Genomic DNA, 6,440 nt, shown 5'->3' with positions numbered 1-6,440 from the left:
TAGTTTTATTTTTGTTCCCAGAATGTTTTTTTAAATGTTTAGAGAACATTTTCTAAAAACATTATTAAAATGTTTAGTAATAACATTCTTATAACATTATTCTCTAACGTTCTTATAATGTTGTAAGCGGATAGTTTTATTTTTGTTCCCAGAATGTTCTTTTAAATGTTCGGATAACATTATTTAAAAACATTATTAAAATGTTTAGGTGTACCATTCTTACAACATTATTCTCTAACGTTCTTAGAAAGTTTTCAGGGGGTGTTTTTATTTTTGTTCCCAGAATGTTCTTTTAAAAGTTCAGATAACATTTTTTTTTTACAACATTATAAAAATGTTTAATAATAATATTGTTAGAACATTATTTCTCCTAAAAGGTAGGATAACATTCTCTAAGAACACTCTAAAAATGTTTTGTGATGATGACCTTCTATAAATGTTTAATCATAACATTTTTAGAACATTATCCCTTTATTCTTATAAAGTTTTTAGCAGGAAGTTTTATTTTTATTCTTAGAACGTTATTCTAAAAGTTAGGATAACATTCTCTAAAAATACTCTTAAAAATACTACTTAACATTCTTATAAATTTTTTAGTGGGAAGTTTTATTTTTGTTCCCAAAATGTTCTCTTAAACATAAAAAATGCTTAGCTATAACATTGTTAAAACATACAATTTTATTAATCTCTAAAATAAAACAAAAATCTAATTTATGAATGGCATTCACATAAATTATTAGAAGTTCTGCGTACAGTAGATGCCCAACATTAAATGAAGAACTCAGTAAAGTCCAATGTGCAATCACACGTCTTGACTGCTGTTTGCTCAGAGCGCTCATCATCAGTCTTTGGTTGTCTTGGTTCTTGCAGAAAAAGAATAAAGTCATCTGCATTAATAGGTGTTCTACTGTTCTTCTCTTCTTCTTTTTCAGCTGCTATCCCAGTTAGCAGAATTGAGCTCCATTCTCTGTGTGCATGGTAGAGTTTTTCCTCATAGCCTATAAAAGAAGATCATGCAACAGTGTAAACAAAAATAATACAAATACATATTAAGATCACAAGCAATATTGACTTTGAAAACTTTCAAAATTAGCCAGCCTAATTATTAATCAGAAATTAATTAGATTAGTTTATTTAAAAGTATAAATATGATACCTTATGAGTATCTATTTTGTTTCTGTAATTTAAAACATATACTTAATCCATTATATACATGTTAAAGGGATACTCCACTTTTTTTGGAAATAGGCTCATTTTATAACTCCCCCAGAGTTAAACAGTTGAGTTTTACCGTTTTCTAATCCATTCAGCCGAGTTTCTGATATTTAGAAGAATGTCAGTAACCAGACAGTTTCTGGTCTCATTGACTTCCATAGTATATATTTTTTCCTACTATGGAAGTCAATGAGACCAGAAACTGTCTGGTTACTGATATTCTTCCAAATATCAGAAACTCGGCTGAATGGATTCGAAAACGGTAAAACTCAACTGTTTAACTCTGGGGGAGTTGTAAAATGAGCCTATTTCCAAAAAAAGTGGAGTATCCCTTTAATAACACAACTAGAGGCTAAATTATTTTAACAAACTACAAACTTGGCTTGAGAAGTGTGAACCTCGAACTCAGGTAGCCTTGAGCACAGCTGCAGCATGTCACAGCACTGCCCACGATGCTTTTGCTCTGATGTAACAGCTCATTTTCATCAGTTATATTGTCTATGGATTGTTACATTTCTTACAGATTTCTGCTTGTTTTAAATCAGATACAGATAAAGTAGTACTGCATTTGAGATAGAACAATTTCTAGTGTGATTTAATCATACCTGTGAATCGTCTCTTTGCTATTAGCTAAGCTGTAAGTTTTAGTTACTTCAAAAGCAGAAAGAAAAATATGCTATAACTTCTGTTTCTTATTGAGAAATCACAGGACAGTGTTGACACTAACTTTTTGTGCTCCAGTAGGTTTCTGTGTGCATATGAAAGCTTGTTTCCGCCATGGAATACAATTTTTAAAAAAGGTAATTGCGAATCACAATTCAAACTTTTTTTTCTCAGAAGTGCGAGATATAAACTCGCAATTGGCCGTTTGAAAGTCAGAATCACAGGATAAATTAGTAAAACCTGAGAAAAAAAAGCAATTCTGGCTTATTTTTTTTTGCTGTCGTTTCTATATGAGAACATTAATGCACTTCATCAATACAGCTGCTCTGAGAGTCACTTCAGCAGCATTTTAGCTTCATTTGAGAAAAACTATCATCATATCATAAAACACAGAGAAACTCAAAGGTCTACACGGCAATCCGTCAAATAAAAGTTTGGTTTAACCTTTGAAGAACGTTTTGCTTAAATCATTACATTTTAAATAATTGGTTATAGCAATTTAATTAAACCATTCAAATGGAATCAAGAAAACAAAAAAAAAATTACTTTTGGGAGATGCGAGAGCGAAGTAGTCCAGTGATAATTAACAGGCAGCCATGGTTAATGCAATTTGCAAAGACCCGCCCCCTTTAGTTACTGTTGCTATGTCCAACAAGCCATGGCGCTCTCACGCCACACATCATGTTGTCACGCAATGAAAAATACATTGCGGATCACAGAAAAAACGCTGAAACGTTTAAACGCAGAGACAAGACAGAGCAGGTTACTTTTGATATGAAAGTTGAAACAAAGTCTCAACGTTTAATTTGTGTAATTTTTTTTGAAAAAAATATTTTTGGTAAAATAAAAATATAAAAAATACCTGTCAATCAAACTCCCTCGAAGGGTGAATTCTGAGGGGAGTAAAAAAGACAGCTCACAATTCTGATATTTTCTTGCAATTGTGTGTTCTTGCCTCACAATTCTGAGAGAAAAAAAAAAACTGTAATTTTACTGATGGAAACAGACAGTAAAAAAGTGGACTTCAAAGATTTCTTATTCTGTAGCTCCCTGTGGGATTTTTTTGACAAGTCCATAAAAATGCATCCATCCATGATAAAAGTACTCCACACGGCTCTGGCAGGTTAATAAAGGCGAAAGGTGAAGCGAAGTGATGCGTTTGTGTAAGAAACATATCCATATTTTATATTTTAGGGCTGGGAATCGATTAAAAAAAGTAACTGATTATTTACACAATTTGCTGTAATTAAATGCAATTAATTGCATTTCCCCCAAGCTTGTAATCATCAATATTTAAACTTAGAATAACCTAATTAAACAACAAAAAGGAAAAAAAGGAACAGAAAATAGCCCTGTATTAAAATAATATTAAACATCAATATATTATTATTTTCAATAATCAATCAACATAATAAATTTAACAATTTATTATTATAATTTTTTTTTTCTAATTATCAAAATAAAACATAGTCCTACAAAGCTATTATTACAAGAGCATGTGATCAGAGCAGGTAATTTTACCATTGTTGTCAGCATGACTATACCAGCTCAGTAGGGCTATTTCACAGAAGTCTACTACTGAGAAAATTCACGTTATTTGACTTTGCTTTTCCAGTGCATGATCGGTACATGATTGGAGCGTTTGGGCCGTTAACGACAGAGCAGAACGCGCAGCGCAAACACGGAGCAGAACATTGAGCAAAGAGCTCAATGTTTGCTCAGTGTTGTGTGTGTGTGTCAGTGCGCCGACACACACACACGGAATGGAGAGCGCGGAGCGGAAAAGACCCGGTCATGAAAGCTGCGCGAGAATAAAACCTGATCGCCAAACACGGAGGGGCGGGACGGCATATTTTGCAGCCTTTTCCGCAACAGATGGCTTTGATGGCTCTCGCGGTTCAAACAAACAGGGCTAGGCAATAAATTCAAGCTCCTCCCACATTTCTCTTTATATGATTCTCTTTAATGATAATTTTTCTAAAAATCTCTGTGGAAAGAAAGTCAGATATAAATCTGGGACAGATATAAATCTGGCACGAGGGAGAAAAAAATAGATCATTTTTATTTTGGAGTGCATTGTGCGTTTAAAATTGACTACGGTTTTATAAAATGCAGTGGATACTTACTAGTGATGGACTTGTTTCTCTGTTGGTGCCTGTTCTGCTCCGTAAACATTGGTCCAATGCTTGATCTTAAGAAAATGTAAAAAGTGTGTTAATGTGCGTTAACAGACTATTGATCTGGGTGACATAGGACCATTTTTTATGTTTTCCTTAAGTGTTAGGCTATATAAATCTGGAGAACCCTTACTAACATTAACCATGGTTTTGCTACACTAACTAAATGGTAATAAATTATTGTAATCAATCCACCATAAAAATATTGTTTCTACACTTTACTATAATAAAAACCATGGTTAATTTAGCAAAGGACCCTGGGAACATGTCCTAAAAAGAACAGCTCATCCAAAAAATAGACTCTCTATCGTTATTTACCGGTACTCCATGTTGTTCCAAAACTGTATGAATTTATTTTGTATAACCTTAATTAAGATATCTTGAGAAATGACTTCACTGTTTTGTTTTGTTTTTTCCATAAAATGGGTTCCAATGTTGTTTAATTCCCAACATTCTTGTGTTTCAGAGAAGTAAGTCATACAGGTTTGAAAATAATTTCATTTTGAAAGGACATTTATGTTATGTATAAAGACACAATGTTCTCAGTTCCCTCATTGTAAAGCTCCTATGCTGAGGTTTATTTTATTTTATTTTTTCAAAATGTTGCAAGTAAAATGTTCTAATTGTGTTAACTTGTCACATTAGAAGAACGTTTTATGAAGAACATTCAACATCTCATCTCTCAATGATATCCTCAAAACATTTCCCTAACGTGACAGAGAGAATGTTCTTCTTTTGTTATCATGAAACATTGGGACAATGTTATATTGAGATCATTGTACAACTTTAACTTTAGCAACATTCCCAAAATATGCTCAAAATGTTGCAAGTAGAATGTTCTTCTTTTGTTATCATGAAACATTGGGAACATTTGTTTCCATAAAATGGGTTCCAATGTTGTTTTATTCCCAACATTCTTGTGTTTCACAGAAGTCATACAGGTTTGAAAATAATTTCATTTTGAAAGGACATTTATGTTTGGGTCAGCTAGGCCCATAAAAACTCATATCAAGAAGACAGGTACAATTTTGACTGGAGGGTTTGGACCAGTGTGCCTTTGAGCAGAGTTTACATGTTCTGCCTCTATTTCACGTGTATTTTACTATGACAATACTCACCGCAACTGAAGATCATGTGGCTGGATAATTTATTCCCAAAATTCCTGGATAATGGGAAACACACACATACAGCAATATTATTAGCTATTTGTATTTACTTACTAAAAGAGACATAAAAAGCTTGCAAATTTTTACTCACCAGCTCAAAAACATATTATGATGATGACTCATCATTTTGACGGTAACGTTAGGCCGATATCCAGCGATCATTCAAAAGCCTAGTTTTCATAGTGTGGTTCGAGTTCCTCTCTGTATAAAGACACAATGTTCTCAGTTCACTCATTGTAAAGCTCAGACTATGCTGAGGTTTATTTTTATTTATTTTTATCGAAAACTAACTTAGCTGACAATATTTAGCCTAACGTTACACATGCAGCCTGAAACATTGACATAATATCGATATTGCTCTAGTCGCATTTAAAATTAGCTTCTCAATTTAACACACTATATTTTGATGTAGCAGAATGTATTTTTATATAAAATAAAGTTATTTAACTTACCTTCCGCAGATTGCAATGTCCGTTACACGTAGGCTACGTTGTTAAAATTCGTTGTCCATTTACATCCCGCAACTCGCTCAAAATAAAAATGTAACAGTACGATGCAAAATAATCCATGTTTTAAACAATGTAAAAGCCACAGAACCGAAGGAGGCTTACTGAAGATCCTCCCGAGCAGCAGCAGCAGCAGCACACACACACTCTCACTCTAACAGACGAATATTCAAACTTCAAACTTGACCAGTAAAAGGCGCGCATAGCTGCCATTGGCCAGATTCCTGGATGACAGTCTGAATAGCCAATCATGCTCAAAACAACTCGAAGAGACAGCCAATAATGTGGTAACATTGCAATTACAGGAAAAGATTACATGTTTTAAAAGAAAGAATATGAAAAAAATGTGCACGGCTATTTATTTAGTTGTATTTGTAAGCTGGCTGTTATATTTAATCAATTGGTTAAATGGTGTCTTCATTGCAGTGCATGATAAAAAATAAAAAAACTTACAATAACATATAAATAATAATAATAAATTACACAAATAATATATACCATGTATAACAACATATATTTACCACTGCTCTGCCAAACAGCAGTTTAAAAGAGCAAACATATTATATATTAAACAGAGCAAACATTGCATATGTAGGCTATTCATATACAATTCTGTATACCTACCTACATGAAAAACTAATGGATTGGTATCATGGTAACATTAGAGTTACATTCATGTGACCCATAATGATCCTTTTGCACTTTAACAAAAT

At 33.0% G+C, this 6,440-nt stretch overlaps 1 long non-coding RNA gene across 2 annotated transcripts; it reads right to left on the bottom strand.

Moving 5' to 3' along the window:
• Window positions 1–600: 600 nt before the first annotated feature.
• LOC311084944 lies at window positions 601–5,891 on the bottom strand. 2 transcript variants are annotated; one of them, XR_014606680.1, is made up of 6 exons: window positions 5,674–5,873; window positions 5,313–5,422; window positions 5,174–5,217; window positions 4,005–4,069; window positions 2,741–2,842; window positions 690–998 (listed from the first exon to the last, which is right to left on the bottom strand). It is a non-coding gene; the product is annotated as an uncharacterized lncRNA (long non-coding RNA). The 2 variants fall into 2 exon arrangements; XR_014606679.1 differs by lacking the exon at window positions 2,741–2,842 and having other exon boundaries at window positions 601–998; window positions 5,674–5,891.
• Between the last annotated feature and the right edge of the window lie 549 nt (window positions 5,892–6,440).

This window comes from Abramis brama (genome assembly GCF_963993115.1).
Source record: "Abramis brama genome assembly, chromosome: 6".
NCBI classification, from domain to species: Eukaryota; Metazoa; Chordata; class Actinopteri; order Cypriniformes; family Leuciscidae; genus Abramis; species Abramis brama.
Note: the sequence above shows the minus strand (reverse complement) of the source record. Positions and strands in the feature narration are given on the sequence as shown.